Source organism: Musca autumnalis, unplaced genomic scaffold (assembly GCF_047663935.1).
Source record: "Musca autumnalis isolate F117 unplaced genomic scaffold, ASM4766393v1 scaffold_1, whole genome shotgun sequence".
Classification (NCBI taxonomy): domain Eukaryota; kingdom Metazoa; phylum Arthropoda; class Insecta; order Diptera; family Muscidae; genus Musca; species Musca autumnalis.
Genome location: NW_027411644.1, coordinates 256,447,020 through 256,470,055, shown reverse-complemented (window position 1 = coordinate 256,470,055; position 23,036 = coordinate 256,447,020). Strand labels below are relative to the sequence as shown.

The window sequence follows — 23,036 nt, the reverse complement described above, 5'->3', positions numbered from 1 at the left end:
CAGGGGGGGGGGGGGGCACGGGGGGCCCGGGCCCCCCCCGAAATGGTTTGGTCGAACAAAATTTTTCAAGCTACTGTAACTAGTTATTGTATTTTTTTTCTCATAAAAATGTTTGTATATTTGAAGATTTCAAATTAAAACTTATATTTTCTTAAGTTTCTGAACAGAAAATGTACATCATTAACAAGTTTTGTAAGAAAATATTTTAAAAATTTTTGTTTGTAAGCTGTTTTTGAGAGAAACTTCCAATAAAATCTGAATTACTTCTTCATGTCATATCATACCACTATCAAAAGCAAATTCCTTAATGAATATACTCCATGTCTATTATTTATTCGAACTCTATAGAGCTCTCGAGGCTTAAAACTCATCCGGTTATAACAAAAATAACGAGTTCAGTATTATGGGAATGGAAATGCAGACAGGGACAAAAGTTTACATACACCCCCTAAATCTCGGGTTTTAGGGTAAGTAAAGATTTTTATGAAATTCCAAATATACAGTTTTATTTCTTCTCGCTAAAAAACAATATTTAATACAAAAGTATGTTCCATAATACAACTAACGGTAAATTTTACAAAAACCAAAAAATGATGGGGACAAAAGTTTACATACACCCCAAGGAAATACGTGTATTACCGTCAAATTTATGGAATTAACAGCAAAATTTCTACATTTTATTGTTTTGCCTGTCTCTGGCTGTCTGAGATATATTTTAGAGAAAAGAATCTAATTTTTGGTGGTTAAATGTCGTTATTTGAGGTCAAACTTCTTGTATAACTCTTTAAAGCTGACCCTTGCTTAATTCTTTGCGTTTCTAGGTATTGTACTTTATAAAAATCACAAAATTAGTGTCAGATGGTAAATATTGAGACCCTAGAATGTTTTGAAGTTGTTTTTGTGCTTAATATATATTCCTGGACATCGATAAATGTACGTATTTCCTTAGAGTTCTCTTGGCGCAAAATTCATACAAAAAGCCTTGAATTGCCTTCTAATAATGTCTGATACAATCCTTGGACATCAATTGACTCAGAAATGAACAATTATACGAAACTTTTCGCCCCTATAGTGACGGTAATGATCATAACACAAAAACGACGTTGTTTACGGTACAAATCTCATGTTTTCTTAGTACAGCTTACATTTTGATGCTTTGGAAGCTTCGGGAGCATGTTTGTAACAGAATATTTTACATTTCTGATTCAACTGATGCTCAAGGATTGTATCAGACCATATTACAAGACAATTCAAAGCCTTCTGTATGTAATTTGCGCCAAGAATTCCGCAGAATCTATTCACTTCTTGAGAACTCTGAGGAAAAACGTACATTTATCGATGTCCAGGAATATATATTAAGCACAAAAACAACTTCTAAGCTTTCTTTGGTCTCAATATTTACCATCTGACACTAATTTTATGCTTTTTATAAAGTACAATACCTAAAAACGCAAAGAATCAATAAAGGGTCAGCTTTAAAGAGTTATACAGGAAGTTTGACCTCAAATAACGACATTTAACCACCAAAAATTAGATTCTTTTCTCTAAAATATATCTCAGACAGCCAGAGACATTAGGCAAAACAATAAAATGTAGAAATTTTGCTGTTAATTCCATAAATTTGACGGTAATACACGTATTTCCTTGGGGTTTATGTAAACTTTTGTCCCCATAATTTTTGGGTAATTTGTAAAATTTACCGTAATACCCCGTTTATATATAACCGGATTTAACAAACCGACTGGGTTTTAAATGTCAATACCATTGCTTATATTTCAAACAAATCCTTATAAAGAAGGTTAACCCTGCAAAAAGCTGTAATATAAACAGCATATTAGTTGTATTATGGAATATACTTTAGTATTAAATATTGTTTTTTAGCGAGAAGAAATAAAACTGTATATTTGGAATTTCATACAAATCTTTACTTACCCTAAAACCCGAGATTTAGGGGGTGTATGTAAACTTTTGTCCCTCTCTGTATATAAAAAAAATCTATTGAATAAAATCTATGAAGGGTCGGTCCTTCGTGGACTACATATTGAAAGCCAATTAGAAATTTGTTTTACTGTCATCGCCAAAATTTTGTTATTCTGTTTTAGACAAATTTGCTGCTAAACAGTATGAGAAAATAATGAAGACAAATGAATTTTTGTGCGTCACTTGATTTTTACTTATCATTACCGAAGTATAATTGTAACCTCAGACTTTAGATTACGAAATTATATACACTAGGATTATATAGATTTCATCAAAATAATGATTTAAGACTTCACATATGTTTGGACGATATTCGTTTCAGCCAAGATGGAAGTACTTACCACCGTCCGTCCGTCTGTATCTCTGTTTGTGTGGCAGGTTGTAACTCATGATAACTCTCGGTCCAAGTTATGGATCTCGTAATGTTTTGTCCAAATTAAATTTAAGTCATATCGGTACCTCCGCCATAAAAGTTCAAAAATGTTCACTAAAGTGGTCGAAGGGACTAACCGATTCGGTCTAAAATCGAACCTAATATGGTTCGCAAGATTACTTCCAAAAGTACATCAAGGTCCAAGAGAATATGTTTGGACAACATCTTCAGGTCTCTTATACAAGTCTACCATAACTGCAGTTTAAAGACTGTTCGATGATTCTTTGGACATATTGTAGTCTTGTTTACAGCGATATCCTACTTTTCGTGGACAAGTTTATGCTTCCTGACAAAGCTCTAAACACTACGGTGGCCAACTAAAAAGCTTATGGGCGCGGTAACTATCGAGAGAAGTGTCTCTCAAATAATTATTAGTGAATAATTATGTGGGGTTCAATAAGGATCGATTGTTATTTGTCAAAACTATATAGAACTAAGTCCATCAAAGTGTTTGTCATCGAGACCAAAAACTTCTAACCGTACAATTAAGAAAACAAATTATAACGCTTCTTTTGTAACACAATATTAAAAGTAAAAATAATCCTGGTATCAGAATCTATCTCTTTCGGTAAATAACACTGTGCAAAATTTTTAAAGTAATCTTGTGCAAATAATTTGAAGTGAGGATTTTTTTAAGTACAGACCCAAAGTACAAAAGCCCTAGTTCCGTTTAGTTGAGTCAGATACAGCTTGGATTTTATGGCCCCATCTAAACATTATTAAATATCGACTTTTTAAACAACTCGGGGCTATATATCTGAAACCAATGCAAATCTTCTTCTGACCTTTGCAGCAAATTTGTAGATAAGGGCCAAAATAAAATATTTGGAGAAATGAAAAAAAAAATAAATTTTATAATATATCTAAAAATTCCATAATTTGTATACATTTCGCACCATATCTCCAAAACTGTTAAATTTTTCTTAATGTTTTCATTTGGAAACATATCAACGACAACGACAGCCGATATTCTTAAAAATTAGGCTAAGATCATCGAAATAGTGAAAATCTTGCTATAGCAAAGACAACGGCAATTCTTTGTTGTTGTAAAATTCTGCGATAAACCATAACGTGGACCTGTATGATTAAAAACATCAATATACTTAAATAAATTTTACATAGCGACATTACCGAACGTGGCCCGATATTGTCTATTTTCAATTCTAAATATCCTAATCTGTAAATATTTAAAATTGTATCCTTAGTCCCAATTTACATTAAACGATTTTTCTTGCGGCAATTTTTCTCGTTCTCTTTTAAACTTGCCTCTTGCGTTTATACAGGCAATTATGTTTCTGCAAGTTTTGTTTTCAAAACAATTAAAATAATGTCAAAAACGAAAAATATAAAAGGAATTGCCTGAAAATTGCCGGTACGAGCAATATTTTTCCACTTCCATACCCCTTACGTGTCTCTCCTACAAACTGAGACTTGCCGCAAGTAAACTCGCCTAATGTAAATTGGAACTAAATATTATGAATTCTTTCTATTGAATTTATGTACTTTGTACCATTATTTCATATAAAATATAGAATAGAATACATATGTGCCAAAATTTCCAGTCCATCGGACAAAAATTTACCGAGATATGAGCTTTCGAAGGGAAACATTTATTGTGTTTTGTATGTAGCATAGAAACTAAAAACGTCTTTTCCTCGAAGTGTGTACTTTATATGTTTTTGTGGGACTATTGTACACATAAATCATGTGCTTAACCGAAAGAGTCTTAAAAAACTGCTGACGGAGTCAGAAAAAATATCAATTTTGTACGGTGTTTTGTTTTTGTTAAAATCGAAATTTTGATTTTAACTGTTCAAAATTTTTAAAAATTGATTTTTTTAATTCCTTTTCGATAATGGACAAGATTATTAGGTTCGTAATGTTCCCACAAAAATATATGCTGATCGGTTTATTCTTTTTCAAATTTTCAAACTACAGTGGGTACCGCAAACTGCTTTAGTAAAAACAGTGCTTTATAAGCGGGCATATATGAATGTAAGATTTTTCAAAAAAAAAAAAAAAAACAAAACTAGAAGGTAACTTAAGGTTTAATAGATTTTTTATAAAAAATGCATGAAAATGGCTTTTCTCATGCTTAAAAGTGGCCATAACCCCTTAAAATAGCTTTACGTAACGCTACACAACATTTGAATTTTTCATGATTTTTGGTCATGTTGTGCCCCCCCCCGAAATGAAATCCTGCGTACGTCCCTGCCAATATGGTCCACATTCTAACTTCATTTATGTCTTGAATAAATGTTACAACAATACTCCATGGTGGCTTCGAACATATTTTTTAAAATATCCACAATAGTAGAGAAAATTTGGCATTGTTCGCCAAGGGGTAGGCAGGGAATGCAATCGATTCGAACTTCGCCACAAGTTCTCATAAGTTCCCTAGCTTTTGGTTTGCGAATATGCTTCGCAGAATCAATCTTTTTAATGTTTGTATATTTTTAATATTGTATTTATTTAAAAATATTTATTATAATTAAATATTAAAAAAGAAAATTATATATTTCAGTTCGCTCTCTCTATTCATTTATTTTGACTATTAAGGGGAGACCCCCACTTGTAACGCCCAATAAAAACCATTTTGTATGATTTTTGTCCCAGAAAACTACGAAACTTATTTGGTAGATTTTTTTCTTCATCTGAAAGGACATATCCTCACCTACTCTATGATTTTTTTCTTTTTTTTTTAATATTACGTAGTTTTGTGGCAAATTTCCGTCTATGAAACACTGTTTTTATGAAAGTATTTTGCAGTGCCAACTCTAGTTTGAAAACTTATGAACTGATCGTCATATATTTTGGTGGGCTTATCAAGAATATAAAGATCTAATCCTTCATCGATTGATTTTTTAAAAATATAAGGTTTTACGGAAATAGTGGACACAAAAAGTCAAAATTTCAATTTTTACTTAAATAAGTGACGTTTATGGTCATTAAACGGTCAAACAAATTTTTAAAAATAAAATCGATCGATGAAGGATTCGTTTTTGATGTTCTTGATAAGCTCACAAAATTATATGACAATCGGTTTAGTAGTTTTCGAGCTAGAGTTGACACGGATTTCAAAATGTAATTTCGAGAAAAACACGTTTTAAGCTTCTATGCTTCATTCATACAAATCACAATGAATTTGTCGCTTCCAACACTCATATCTCAGTCAATTTAGTTCCATCAACTGAAAATGTTACCAATATTCTATGCTACTTATTCTTTAAAATATGTAAATATAGGGGGTTATCATGAACGACAATTCCCCGGGAATTTTTTTACTTTCTCCCTTAAATTGCAACGGCGTAAAGACGAAACTCACGGGAAATTTCATTCATGATAACCCCCATATTTTTTTTTTTTTTTTGATTTTCTGAAATTTACAAGTGGGCGTCACTCCTTAAGTTGTAGCATACATTCTGACGTCATTCATTATTACTCCTAGAAATACGCGAGCTTAGTAGGTGGGAGTTTGTGTAGTATTTGAACTTAAAGTCGTCAGTGTAATCTAAAGAGTAACCTGACTAGAGTAAAGCTGAGTGCTTACTAGAGATAAGCTTTGTTCTTAGTAGAGAGACAAAGTCATGCGTGAATAACAGAAGTGAATAACGTCTAAATTTTATATGTTGTATTTTATATTTTATATTTTATATTTAAAATTGTATATTTCATATTTTATTTGTTATATTTTATATGGGTTATCTGCGTTTGTATTTGTTTACTGTGTGTCTATATATTTGAGCACAATTGTCTGTGTTTTTTGTTTTATGTTATATTTTGTATTTTTATATTTTATATTTTATGTTTCATATACTATATTTTTAAAAAAATCTTTGAATTGTTTTTATATCTACGTCCCTCAAGAAATGCTCTAAAACCACGTTTCGACTTTGATGTACCCCCAACTTTTTCCAAACATTTAATTCAATTTTTTTTTTCAAACCACTTTCCGTGCTACTTCCTAAGCACACCTTTCCTGAAAATTAAATTCCGCATGTATTAGGTTTTTTAATATTTTTAAATTATTTTCAATATTTTGTTTTTGTTGTTATTATGATATTTCTCTCCTCCCATCTAATAATTGTTTACAACTTTATAATTATGTTTTAGTGAACTGAAAACAACAAAAATAATCATTAAATACAAATTGTTTATGGTCTCCGAGTAAGCTGTATATTGTTTATTGTTGTGTGGTCGCTTAAAAATGCATTTTAGCTAATTTATCGGAATATCGAACAACTTTCCCCATAAACTATGTATGTATCTACAGACAGAAAACAGACAAATGCCAATACATAGGCTTATGGCCAGTTGTATTGTTTCTGTGGTGGTTTGGCCAAAAAAAGCTATTAAAGCCATTAATAGTTTTTTGTTATTTTTTCGCTGTGTGTGTGCGGTAATTATACCGAGATGGCTTTACAAGTACAAGCAATTTGTAATTATAAACATACTATATAGCTTTGGACATGAAAAATGCAATGAAGTGGAAAGTAAAATTGTTTTCCACAGAATATATTTTGCAGGGTTAGCAGAATTTTTAATGGCAATAAAAATATGGTACGGGAGTAAATGTATTCATAATATTTTTCTTGGAATCGAGAATCACATCCGTTGAATTTAGGGCCTATTTCATATTAAAAACGCTTGGTTTGGTTTGTGCATTCCTTATTTTTTTATTAACATTTTTGATCTTCCAGTTTAATTGATGATAATTAGATTTTTTTTGGTTTAAATTAAATTATTTTTCATTCACCATAGGCTCTTAGCCAATAAAGCAACAAGTCACAATTAACCCTATAACCCCGAGTCTGCCATAAATGATTTCTTTGCATTTTATTGCAAACAAGAAAAATGGAAGCATTATAAAATCCAGACACAATAATATCTCCTTCAAAGAAATAGCACATCTTTCTGGCAATGTGTACTGCTAAACTAAAACAAAAAATCCGCTAATTAGACGGTCAATAAAGTGTGTATTTATATGGCCGTGACGGTGGCGATGATGACAAATATGGCGTGTCTGTAAAATATCAATTTTTAATTTAAAAGAATACAATCCAACTTGCGTCCGAATGAACGGTGTGTCATGTTCGCTTTTTTTAAGATTGAAATTACTTTGTTTCGTTTCATTTCCAATTCTACTTCCAATTTGTCTGTCTCAAAGATGATAATGAAGATGATGATGCTTTTTTACACTTATTGTTTTAGAAAATCTTTTGTGTGCTTTGAACGAATGTATGAATCATACGAAATTCCAATGAAATTTTTATTAGTGTACGCGAGTTAAGAATATTTAAATCAGTTTATTTTTTGCAGTTGTTTACTTGTCTTACTTAGAATCAATTATTGACCGGCAGGTGGTATGCATATTGCCCTCCCTGGATTGGCATATGTTTATCATTAACAGTAGCGTCCGACATGCGCTTATTTTTTGGATGAAAATATAAATAACAAATTTGACCTACAAATAAAATGATACGAATTTCAAATGAGTGTCGATCAAAGTATAAAATGTATAATTTAAATTCTACGATTTATTTATGGAATTGGTGTAGTTTTATGACGATTTTTCGGTCCATTGCACCTTGTTCTTTCAGCACATATCAGGGGAATATGCATCTGGGGTGGTCGTCACCATTAGAGGTGTTGTTTTTTTGTTCGTTATTTTTTTAAAGGAAAGTTACTAAGAAAACAAATTGATTGATTTATCGGACCTCGGCAATTTTTTTATATTTTATATTTTATATTTTATATTTTATATTTTATATTTTATGTTTTATATTTTATATTTTATATTTTATATTTTATATTTTATATTTTATATTTTATATTTTATATTTTATATTTTATATTTTATATTTTATATTTTATATTTTATATTTTATATTTTATATTTTATATTTTATATTTTATATTTTATATTTTATATTTTATATTTTATATTTTATATTTTATATTTTATATTTTATATTTTATATTTTATATTTTATATTTTATATTTTATATTTTATATTTTATATTTTATATTTTATATTTTATATTTTATATTTTATATTTTATATTTTATATTTTATATTTTATATTTTATATTTTATATTTTATATTTTATATTTTATATTTTATATTTTATATTTTATATTTTATATTTTATATTTTATATTTTATATTTTATATTTTATATTTTATATTTTATATTTTATATTTTATATTTTATATTTTATATTTTATATTTTATATTTTATATTTTATATTTTATATTTTATATTTTATATTTTATATTTTATATTTTATATTTTATATTTTATATTTTATATTTTATATTTTATATTTTATATTTTATATTTTATATTTTATATTTTATATTTTATATTTTATATTTTATATTTTATATTTTATATTTTATATTTTATATTTTATATTTTATATTTTATATTTTATATTTTATATTTTATATTTTATATTTTATATTTTATATTTTATATTTTATATTTTATATTTTATATTTTATATTTTATATTTTATATTTTATATTTTATATTTTATATTTTATATTTTATATTTTATATTTTATATTTTATATTTTATATTTTATATTTTATATTTTATATTTTATATTTTATATTTTTATATTTTATATTTTATATTTTATATTTTATATTTTATATTTTATATTTTATATTTTATATTTTATATTTTATATTTTATATTTTATATTTTATATTTTATATTTTATATTTTATATTTTATATTTTATATTTTATATTTTATATTTTATATTTTATATTTTATATTTTATATTTTATATTTTATATTTTATATTTTATATTTTATATTTTATATTTTATATTTTATATTTTATATTTTATATTTTATATTTTATATTTTATATTTTATATTTTATATTTTATATTTTATATTTTATATTTTATATTTTATATTTTATATTTTATATTTTATATTTTATATTTTATATTTTATATTTTATATTTTATATTTTATATTTTATATTTTATATTTTATATTTTATATTTTATATTTTATATTTTATATTTTTATATTTTATATTTTATATTTTATATTTTATATTTTATATTTTATATTTTATATTTTATATTTTATATTTTATATTTTATATTTTATATTTTATATTTTATATTTTATATTTTATATTTTATATTTTATATTTTATATTTTATATTTTATATTTTATATTTTATATTTTATATTTTATATTTTATATTTTATATTTTATATTTTATATTTTATATTTTATATTTTATATTTTATATTTTATATTTTATATTTTATATTTTATATTTTATATTTTATATTTTATATTTTATATTTTATATTTTATATTTTATATTTTATATTTTATATTTTATATTTTATATTTTATATTTTATATTTTATATTTATATTTTATATTTTATATTTTATATTTTATATTTTATATTTTATATTTTATATTTTATATTTTATATTTTATATTTTATATTTTATATTTTATATTTTATATTTTATATTTTATATTTTATATTTTATATTTTATATTTTATATTTTATATTTTATATTTTATATTTTATATTTTATATTTTATATTTTATATTTTATATTTTATATTTTATATTTTATATTTTATATTTTATATTTTATATTTATATTTTATATTTTATATTTTATATTTTATATTTTATATTTTATATTTTATATTTTATATTTTATATTTTATATTTTATATTTTATATTTTATATTTTATATTTTATATTTTATATTTTATATTTTATATTTTATATTTTATATTTTATATTTTATATTTTATATTTTATATTTTATATTTTATATTTTATATTTTATATTTTATATTTTATATTTTATATTTTATATTTTATATTTTATATTTTATATTTTATATTTTATATTTTATATTTTATATTTTATATTTTATATTTTATATTTTATATTTTATATTTTATATTTTATATTTTATATTTTATATTTTATATTTTATATTTTATATTTTATATTTTATATTTTATATTTTATATTTTATATTTTATATTTTATATTTTATATTTTATATTTTATATTTTATATTTTATATTTTATATTTTATATTTTATATTTTATATTTTATATTTTATATTTTATATTTTATATTTTATATTTTATATTTTATATTTTATATTTTATATTTTATATTTTATATTTTATATTTTATATTTTTTATTTTATATTTTATATTTTATATTTTATATTTTATATTTTATATTTTATATTTTATATTTTATATTTTATATTTTATATTTTATATTTTATATTTTATATTTTATATTTTATATTTTATATTTTATATTTTATATTTTATAGTTTATAGTTTATAGTTTATATTTTATATTTTATATTTTATATTTTATATTTTATATTTTATATTTTATATTTTATATCTTATATTTTATATTTTATATTTTATATTTTATATTTTATATTTTATATTTTATATTTTATATTTTATATTTTAGATTTTATATTTTATATTTTATATTTTATATTTTATATTTTATATTTTATATTTTATATTTTATATTTTATATTTTATATTTTATATTTTATATTTTATATTTTATATTTTATATTTTATATTTTATATTTTATATTTTATATTTTATATTTTATATTTTATATTTTATATTTTATATTTTATATTTTATATTTTATATTTTATATTTTATATTTTATATTTTATATTTTATATTTTATATTTTATATTTTATATTTTATATTTTATATTTTATATTTTATATTTTATATTTTATATTTTATATTTTATATTTTATATTTTATATTTTATATTTTATATTTTATATTTTATATTTTATATTTTATATTTTATATTTTATATTTTATATTTTATATTTTATATTTTATATTTTATATTTTATATTTTATATTTTATATTTTATATTTTATATTTTATATTTTATATTTTATATTTTATATTTTATATTTTATATTTTATATTTTATATTTTATATTTTATATTTTATATTTTATATTTTATATTTTATATTTTATATTTTATATTTTATATTTTATATTTTATATTTTATATTTTATATTTTATATTTTATATTTTATATTTTATATTTTATATTTTATATTTTATATTTTATATTTTATATTTTATATTTTATATTTTATATTTTATATTTTATATTTTATATTTTATATTTTATATTTTATATTTTATATTTTATATTTTATATTTTATATTTTATATTTTATATTTTATATTTTATATTTTATATTTTATATTTTATATTTTATATTTTATATTTTATATTTTATATTTTATATTTTATATTTTATATTTTATATTTTATATTTTATATTTTATATTTTATATTTTATATTTTATATTTTATATTTTATATTTTATATTTTATATTTTATATTTTATATTTTATATTTTATATTTTATATTTTATATTTTATATTTTATATTTTATATTTTATATTTTATATTTTATATTTTATATTTTATATTTTATATTTTATATTTTATATTTTATATTTTATATTTTATATTTTATATTTTATATTTTATATTTTATATTTTATATTTTATATTTTATATTTTATATTTTATATTTTATATTTTATATTTTATATTTTATATTTTATATTTTATATTTTATATTTTATATTTTATATTTTATATTTTATATTTTATATTTTATATTTTATATTTTATATTTTATATTTTATATTTTATATTTTATATTTTATATTTTATATTTTATATTTTATATTTTATATTTTATATTTTATATTTTATATTTTATATTTTATATTTTATATTTTATATTTTATATTTTATATTTTATATTTTATATTTTATATTTTATATTTTATATTTTATATTTTATATTTTATATTTTATATTTTATATTTTATATTTTATATTTTATATTTTATATTTTATATTTTATATTTTATATTTTATATTTTATATTTTATATTTTATATTTTATATTTTATATTTTATATTTTATATTTTATATTTTATATTTTATATTTTATATTTTATATTTTATATTTTATATTTTATATTTTATATTTTATATTTTATATTTTATATTTTATATTTTATATTTTATATTTTATATTTTATATTTTATATTTTATATTTTATATTTTATATTTTATATTTTATATTTTATATTTTATATTTTATATTTTATATTTTATATTTTATATTTTATATTTTATATTTTATATTTTATATTTTATATTTTATATTTTTTATTTTATATTTTATATTTTATATTTTATATTTTATATTTTATATTTTATATTTTATATTTTATATTTTATATTTTATATTTTATAGTTTATAGTTTATATTTTATATTTTATATTTTATATTTTATATTTTATATTTTATATTTTATATTTTATATTTTATATTTTATATTTTATATTTTATATTTTATATTTTATATCTTATATCTTATATTTTATATTTTATATTTTATATTTTATATTTTATATTTTATATTTTATATTTTATATTTTATATTTTATATTTTATATTTTATATTTTATATTTTATATTTTATATTTTATATTTTATATTTTATATTTTATATTTTATATTTTATATTTTATATTTTATATTTTATATTTTATATTTTATATTTTATATTTTTATATTTTATATTTTATATTTTATATTTTATATTTTATATTTTATATTTTATATTTTATATTTTATATTTTATATTTTATATTTTATATTTTATATTTTATATTTTATATTTTATATTTTATATTTTATATTTTATATTTTATATTTTATATTTTATATTTTATATTTTATATTTTATATTTTATATTTTATATTTTATATTTTATATTTTATATTTTATATTTTATATTTTATATTTTATATTTTATATTTTATATTTTATATTTTATATTTTATATTTTATATTTTATATTTTATATTTTATATTTTATATTTTATATTTTATATTTTATATTTTATATTTTATATTTTATATTTTATATTTTATATTTTATATTTTATATTTTATATTTTATATTTTATATTTTATATTTTATATTTTATATTTTATATTTTATATTTTATATTTTATATTTTATATTTTATATTTTATATTTTATATTTTATATTTTATATTTTATATTTTATATTTTATATTTTATATTTTATATTTTATATTTTATATTTTATATTTTATATTTTATATTTTATATTTTATATTTTATATTTTATATTTTATATTTTATATTTTATATTTTATATTTTAAATTTTATATTTTATATTTTATATTTTATATTTTATATTTTATATTTTATATTTTATATATTATATTTTATATTTTATAGTTTGTACTTTAGTTTATGTTTTTTATTTTTTAATTATCTAAATTCGGTAATTGTTCTCATTTCAAATTTAAATTAATTGCATTATTTGTTTTTATCATAAGGTAGGTAAGCCAAGAATAATCTTAACAATAATTATCCTATAATTATCCAATAATTGTCCTTGGCTTTCCTTTTTCACTTGCAAATAATTTCAGATCATCAAGCTTAACTCTAAACGAGAAAATTAACAAAAATCATTAAAAATGATCTTCGCCCTAAAAAGGCAAATTTTCAAAAAATAATTATCTTAATTTTAGCCCAATTTTTGAAAACATATTATGTTGTTTATTTTTTTAATTTATAAATTTAAACCATAACCACACGTTTCAGATTTTGCCTTTTATAAGAAATAACCTTCAACTCGTATGTTTAAGGCAAATCGGAGCATTTTGTGGTAACACATTCATATAAAAATTTGATATATCACTTTTTTATTTTTCTTTCTGTGGTAAAATCCAATAACTGACCAATATGTCTTTTCTATTTATTTTTAGGTAAACTTTACTCATCACCACCACCACATTTGTTAATCATCTTTAAGATGATCCATGCCTTTGGGTTACAGTAAGTAAAATCCACATACCATGCGGAGTGAATGTTGGTTTTCTTTTCAGTCATAACAAAAACCCCATCACAAGATCTATATATTTCAAAAAAAAGTATTATTAATAATACGAGTAGTATTAGTAATTTGAAATAAATGATACAATTTATTTTAACAAGAAAATATATCATTATTGGAGAAATTGGCATAGTAAGATTGATTAATGATTCACTTGTTATGCAAGATATCTATGAAACCATTAAGAAAGTTTTACCAATAATTACGTAATTGGTTGAAGAAAACAATAAAAAACAAAGCAAAATTGTATGATAGTGGTCCCACTAACTACACCCAATCTGTTTCACAAAAGAAGTGTTATAAGAGTTTTCTCCACACAAAATTGTCTATTTTAAAAAATATATTTTTTTTTAATTTAGTAAAACAAAGTTTTCATAACATGTGACATTACATGAGTTTTCCCCCCTAAACATTTTACTATGCAAAAAATTCGTTCTCTATTCCTTACCACGTTAAGATGAGTAATCACAGCAATTTTCCACACACTAAACTGACACACATTCAAGCCACAATCTCTTCCTTATAAGACATCCTTAAAATGCATAGAAAAAGTTAGAACTGTTTTTGTAGTCGTTTTTGTTTCATAAAATGTAAGGGTTAAAAGTTGCAGTAAACCACAAAATGTGGTTAATTTTTTATATAGTCACCAAATAAAACAAGAGAAAAATAAACAACAAGATGCACATAAAGGGATCTAGCGAAGAATATGAGTGAAAAGAATAACTTAGAAAATTATGACTTACAATCTGGGTCATGTTACAAGAATTATAAAAACATTGTTTTGTGTGATGTCCTTACACACATAACAGCGTCGGAAAACTGGTGTAAATTCTTTAGTGTCCACATGCAGGATAATTTATGGATGAGAAATTGCTGTCACAGTTTTAAAATTTAATGCAAGTTATATATTAAGTAAAATTATTTTAAGAAAATAATATGACATGCAAGTTAATTGGAAAGCTAGGCAAAGTAAAAAAGAAAAGCTAAGAAGTTGGCGGCAAGTATGGGAAGCTCGTCGATTCTCTGGATTACAGTAACTTGTTCCACTTTAGACCCCTCACTGTGCAATCAATTGTAAACTTTTACTGGGGGATGTCCGCGAAAGTAACCATTTGACTCTCTATGCATTACCCGCAGATGGTACTGTATTAGTTCCAAGTTTACACTGTAAACTTTACAGTTATATAGCAGTATGTTTATCATTCCTCTCGTCGTTTACTTAGAGATAAAAATGTGTCAATGGATTCCCTTTGTTGATGTTGTTGTTGTAGCAACGCATATATGTTCGTTCGTGTATTATTTCAGTTATTAGGTTCAGGTTGCTGTTGTATCGAGACTCAAGAATTCTGCGACCTGGACTGGTTGGGTCCATAAAGAATCTGAAGACAGGTGAGTGGGGTTGGCGGGGCAGCTAAACAAATGTAGTGTGTCGTAAGGTCCCAATTTACATGCCGGTCATGTTTTGGGTATCGTGGCATCAATTCGGGCCCAATACGATTTGAGGCGGCAGCATCGTCCGTATCTTAACTGGGCTAAAACGACTCTGCTGCGATGGATGGAGGCATTCACACTGTATCTCTGTACTGCCTGCGCAACCATGTCTGTGTTCTAGAGGTTCTCTTTTATACCTTTGGACCTCTCTCTTTAGATCAGAGTGAGGCAGAGAACATTTTTGGGTCTCTCTTGTGCTCTCAATGAACGTAAATTTGTTGTTGTTCACAACGTGTTAGCATCTACACAGGCTGTGAGCGATAACAAATTTACGCTCACTTAGAGCACATGGGCTCTCTTGTGAGTCACAATGCCTTCCCCTGCTTTAGATCATGAAGATCTCTCCTGACGTGCGTGGGCAGAGGAAGCCAGTCCATTAAATCGTGACAGGGATGCTCACTGCGATAACACCCAAGCAGGTACTGCATCGACAACATCTTTTTGTGCTGACGCACGGGAAAACCCTTCGCCGTCTCATGAAGATGGTGCACTGGTGTCATAAGGAGGCATCCTGTTGCAGTCCTCAGGGCGGCATTCTTGCAGCTTTGCATCTTTTTCCACCGCGTAGCGCTAACATTTGTATACCACGCAGGAGCCGCATAGCTTACCACAGACCGGCCTATGGCGTTATAAGAGCTCAACAAGGTTTCTTTGTCAGCACCCCAAGTGGTGCCGGCCAGCGACTTGAGGACCTTGTTCCTACTTCTGATCTTATAGCTGTGGCTTGCACGGACGACTTAAACATGCTATCGAACGTTACGCTCAATATTTTGGGATAGCTAGTGGTCGGAATCGGTACACCATCGACCAATATGATCAGTGGGAGCCTCATTTCTGCCGTCCAAGTGGTGAACAATGTGACAGTGGATTTAGCGGCGGATATTTTCATATTCCTCGAATGGAAGAACTGCACTAGGTCAGCTATGTAGACATTTAACCAATCACATATGTCATCGACGATAGGACCCGACGCCAAGATCGTACAATCATCTGCATACATTACGATCTCTATGCCGTCTGGAGGGTGTGGAATTTCAGAAAGGTAGAAGTTAAACATTTCCGAAGATATCACCCCTGCTTGGGGAACTCCCTGTTTCACTCTACGGTGTTTGAACTTCTTGTCTCTGAATTCCACAAACGACTGGCGTCCGCACATATAGGTGATCACCCAACGTTTCAAACACAGCTGGAGAGTAGTCTTCTCTATATCCTCGAACAGCTTGACATGGTTAACAGTATCGAAGACTTTCGATAGGTCAAGAGCCACCATAACTGTTCGGTCGCAAGAACTGTTCTGGTTCAGTCATCTACTGCTATGTGTGGATATTGCCTCTAATGCTGTTGTAGTACTATGCATTTTCCGAAATGCATGTTGATGTTGGGCAACTGGAAAACATCGTAAGGGGGAGGAGTAGGGCCTCTAGGATCTTTGCTACACAGAAATCGGCCTGTACGATTCCCCTTTGGTGGCATCCTTGCCAGGCTTCAGTAGCGGGACCATCCTGCCAACTTTCCAGGCTTCTGGTACAATATGGGTGGCTAACGATAGGTTGAGGACACTTGTTTAATACTCAACTCCGGGTTCATCCAGTTACTTAAGCATTAACATCGATATTCGGTGTGGGCCCAACGCTTTAGATGATTTCGCGTTTCGGATGGCATCATCGGCGTAGCACACTCTTCTTCGCCCTATCACTCTCGGAGTGCTCTATGAACTGTCGGTCAGTTACTGTCACGCCGTTGAAAGTAACAGCCGTTCTGTCATCCTTCTTTCCCGGATTCGAGAGTGATTTAACCGGATTTACTTAATCCTGTACCAATGTTGCATTGCTTTAGGTGATCTTGCCACTTTTTCCGCTTATGTTCGTCTACTAACCTGTTGACTTCAAGAAAAGCTCTCTAACTCTCGGGTCTTCAGGGATCGTACGAAGAAGCTCATCACGCCCATTTGCTAGTCCCGTCGCCTCTGCTGGGAAATTTGGTCTTATTTCGGGTATTCGACCAGCAGGTATGTAGCGAGCGGCTGGTGCAGTGATGATGTCCCGGAAAGTTGTCTCATCTACCCGAGGATCTGAGGGGATAGGCAGCTCTCTGAAGCGGTTATTTGTAAAATCTCTGAAACCTTGGCAATCAGCTTTCCCATGGTTCAGGAAAGTACGGCGTTCAGAGGTTATGAAATCGGGTGGTCTATTTACGGAGACGATGATAGAGCGATGGTCAGAGCCAAGGGACATGACGGGTTGCCAGGATACGTCATTTATTAGACCTGGTGCCACAATAGTAATATCTGGCGAGCTGTGGTAATCTCCTCTAATCCTCGTAGGGGCGTCTGCATTCACCGTGCAAAACGTGGAGCTATCAATTTTCTCTTCCAGCGCTGTACCCCTCTGGTCATTACCTAGGACGGAATGCCAAAGCTCATGATGAGCATTGACGGTTATTGCCCTCTAAAAGCGAACTAATATCGGGCATATAACCAGCTGTTCATCGACGGTATGTACACATTAAGCAGCTCTATCTCGACAGTACCACACTTAACTGCTACCCCCATACATTCCATGTTTGGGTTACTAGAGTCAAGCTCAAGCGAGATAGGTCTGTACAGTAACTGGTGTATTAGAAAGGCAAGTCCTCCTCCTCCTCCGCTTTTTGTGCGATGCTTCCGCAAAACGTTGTAACAATCTCAACGTTGCAAGCTACAGGTGGCGATGAGATTTGTTTCCTGATCGCGGCAACCATGATGTTTTTCCGACTCATAAAATCCACAATTTGAGATTTGTTGCCTGATCGCAACACAATTTCGCTGACCTTAAATCGGAGACCGTTGCAATTAAATTACAGGAAATATGCATTTCCGAGCCGTTGAAAAACAACTTGTGGTGTTAGATGCTGTGTTCGTTGTTGTTGGAGAGACTACGGGGGCGTCTCGTATTCCGACGACGACGAGGAGTCAGACGACGAAGTCGAAGACACATTGGGCCATGTTCTGGCGCTGCAAGCAGCAACATACCTATCGCTGTGATCCCGAGTGAGACTAAGGCCAGAGCACCCTCGGAAATGCAACCATTTCCTACATTTATTACATTTCACCGATACTGACAGGTGGTGGATGCGGATCTGGCAAACGGGACAGATCCATACTGGCCAGGGGTTCATCTCTAACCCGGCACGGACCAAAAGAGTTCGGAGCAGGCATTCAGGGATAAATTACCGCTCCGAGTCAATCCGGTGCAGAGAACCGGCCGCCGTGGGATTGATTCCCTTGGCATTACATGGTTGACGATTTCGAACTAGTACGTCTTAAAACTAGTTCTGGACTAATTTAATTGCGACAATTGGAATTGTCATTGCTAGCGGGATATATCAGAAAAGTATCACTGATTATCTGATTAGAATTTCACTCTGCGATAATCTCTCTCATAAGAAGCTGTATTATTCTGCTTAGGAATGGTGTTCATAATATGCAAGAATTTGAACATTTGGAAGTTTTTGAAATCTATTCATAATTTGTATGAATGTATATTAGGCCGGGGCGATTTGAAAACCTTAATGGGCCCTTCGCGTTTCTTATTCCTGGTATTGAACAGAGCAAAAAAGTCCACTAGAGCATAGGTCTACGGTGAAAATCGAGCCTCCCGATTTTGACTTTAAGTTTTTTATCCACGTTTTTTGGACATTTTGGCATATAACAGCCAAGCCATTGAGATTATCGATCAAATACAAGAACAAAAATTGTAGCCAAGACAGTAATTGAGAACTCTTTAATACATAGCGAACGCATTGGAACGCTCCTTCAGGCAGTTTTGGCCTTGAAAAGTGCAAACTTTTCGAAAAATGTCGATAAATGGCACTGTGCTACAAAAGTTGACCAGAAAAATATTCAAGCGTTCTGATGCAAAATTATATTGTATTGGGATCCATCGACAACGACAATGCCTTTAGTTCGTTTGGGTCACTACGTTTTATTTTTTTATAATGGTAAAAGTAGTGAAAATCTGGGCTTCATCCATTTTGAAATTTAAATTTAATTTAACATATCTTATTTTTTCACAACGGATTTTTATTGATCCTTCTTCCTTTTAAAGGGGTGAATAATATCTTTGGAACAAGTTATTAATTTAATAAATCGGTTAAGAAATGGCTATGTTATAGTGGTTTAAGTCTGAAAACCCTCAGTTTGATCGAAAATCTCAATGGTTTGGTTGTTATATGCCAAAATGTCCAAGAAACGTGGATAAAAAAATTAAAGTAAAAATCGGGAGGCTCGATTTTCACCGTAGACCTATGCTCTAGTGGACTTTTTTGCTCAGTTGTATCCCAGGAATCAGAAACGTGAAGGGCCCATTATGTTTTTTTCCTTTTTTTGAACATTTTATAACTGTTAGGGCAGTATTAATATTTTGTATGAATTAGATGTCAGAAAATTATGTGATATATGTAGCATTTTCTAGCAGGTCATCTCTGATCATCTGGGGAGATTTTCAATAAAAAAGTCGGATAAATCCAGTCTGACATAAAAAATCTCTCAAAAAAAACAGTGTTTTTTGCTTTAGGAATAGTGTTCATAATATTTATGAATCCGAACATTGGTTACACTTTTTGCACACTATTCATAATGTGTTTGATTTTAGTGTAGTTCTTAGCAAATAAAATATATGTATATATACATATACGCTTAAATATTAATTTTGAAAATTCTGTTGTGTGCGGTAATACTCACTTATTTGGTAGTTTTGTAGTACGCCATTCTATCATTGATATTCTATGAACACACATTTTGCTGTTTCCGCTACTTAAAAGAATTTCTTTGGTTTCGACAAGTCAGTTGCGAAGAGTTTGCTTAAATGCCTCTAGTTTTTGGCATTTATTCACGCATGTTTGAATTTAAAGATTTATGGATTTGGCAGACAATTTGGCTTTGCGCTCTTTTATAGTTGGAAGTTCATTCGCATCAAATATTGTATGTACGCAGTTCCAGGAAGTTGAAGGTTATGATAAAAAATAAAATTAAATTATGAATGCTTGGAAAGATTCCAAACTTAAAGAGTCTTCGATTAAAACCAATTTCGTTGTTCCCTTGAGGTTAGTTGGTAGGGAAAACTATTGTTTTGGATTTTAACACAGATCCTTGTAAGTTCTATTACTTATTATTTGGAGATGCTAAGATTAAGTTATTGCCTCATGTATTGACGGTTTCATTTTAACGTAATTGAGTTAAACAACGAAATATGTAAATCCATACTTTGATATTGAAGCAGTTTTGTTGGATAAATATTGTAATAAATTCAAAATCGGCAAACTAGAATGATTCATCACGGTTAAATTAATGGCTTATATCAAATTTCATATACATATTTCTTGAAAATGAAACTACAATAAACATCCGGTGTGAAATTGTTAACACATAATTATTATCGAGCCTACAAATTAAATATGTTTTGCGCATTTGTTAGGCAATTTATAAGATACATATGTACATTTGTATATACATCTGTACATACTTACCATTCCATTCACACTGCTGTTCATCGATTTGAATAATTCAGATATAATAGACCCAAATAGTGTTATCAAATACAAACCAATTATAATTTCTTGTTTCCCTTCCGTTTTTAAATTAAACAGAAGCCAAATGAGAATCGATGCCACCACCCGTCAGACATGATAGTTAGTTCGTAGTTAGTTCACAATTCATTAGAAAACAAAAAAAACGTTAGACATGGTGATATTATAATTCCGGAAACCAATTATTTTGTTACGCCTACCAATTTTTGCAATTATTTTTCTGTTTTTCAAATACACAAAAGGAAACAGGGAATTAATTTTTTGCCTATTTTTGTTACCTATTTCACATACCACCTCCACCATAAGGCAAACTACAAAGTAACGAAATACTAAACAACAACACAAATAAAGAGATTATATTGCAAATACCATTGTAGTCACAGGGATTATTTCATGTATTATTTCAGGTAGTGACTAGCAGGCTCTCTTTTGCTCTACGATTCTAATCTTTTATTTAATTTATATGTTTCACATTTAAATAATGAATTGTCCATTCGGCAGCAACAGCCGTCGTCCCCTTTTTTCGAAGGATACCTTCATTCGTTTTGTGCAAAGTCATTTTGTGGCTGGATTAAGGATGTGTGTGTGCGTTAGATTCTTCTGCATTGCCCAGAGATGCTGTTGTGAGATTCATATCAGCAGCATCAATAAAAAAAAAACATAATTTTTCAAACATCTGTGGGAGACTGTTGTGATTTACTCCAAAGATAATCGAAAGGTAAACGAATGGAAAGAGTGACCGGTTTTGTTTTATTTATTGCAAATCTCTTGACCAGGTAGAAGATTAAAATAATTTACAGGATCAAGAAAGAGGTACGTAAATTAAAAGAAAAATAAATAAAAAATACAAGATAAACCGAATGACTTACTTCGTATGTACAACAGTATACAGGGAAAAGCGAAAGTATGTATTTATCAACAATCAATTGAATAGGTTCAAAAAGAAGAATAAAGCCCTTCTGAGTGTGGTGGTTCAGAATTTTTGTATTTAACGAAAATACACTTTTCTATAATCAGATCTTAAAGGTGCACAATGGCACTAAATGCTATTTTATGCGGGACTGGACTAAATCTCCCAAATACAGGCCAGACAAAAATAAGTTTTACATGCCTGACAAGTTCAGACCATCCACAAGAGGTCATCTAAAGCTGCAATCTTCTCTGTGATGATTTTCAGATTTTTTTTAGAAGAAGACATTCTAGTCATCTATGAGAATACCGTCTACTATGTGGAAACTTTTCAGTCCAAGAGAAGACAGTCTTCCTTTTTATAAAGGCATATTCTGTAACTTTTAACAACTATCGATATTGTTTAAATTTATTTTGTCATTGTAACAACAACAAAACTAACAAATGAAATTGTTGTAAAATAAACAATGAGTAAAGTTGTTAAAAAGTTACAGAATAAGCCCCCTTGTATTTTATAAGAAGAGTTTCTTGCCTTCTTAGAGAACTAGTCTTCTTCAAAACTACTGCGAGAAGCCA

The 23,036-nt window shown here is 26.1% G+C and overlaps 1 protein-coding gene and 1 long non-coding RNA gene across 2 annotated transcripts in view; one reads left to right on the top strand and one right to left on the bottom strand.

Moving 5' to 3' along the window:
• Meltrin (disintegrin and metalloproteinase domain-containing protein meltrin) overlaps positions 1 to 23,036 on the top strand; it is a 265,939-nt gene that overhangs the window by 104,257 nt on the left and 138,646 nt on the right. The gene's annotated exons all lie outside the window — the stretch shown is intronic.
• Positions 15,501 to 20,613, bottom strand: LOC141389414 (uncharacterized). Its single transcript, XR_012409035.1, has 3 exons — positions 20,356 to 20,613; positions 18,809 to 19,531; positions 15,501 to 18,708 (listed from the first exon to the last, which is right to left on the bottom strand). It is a non-coding gene; the product is annotated as an uncharacterized lncRNA (long non-coding RNA).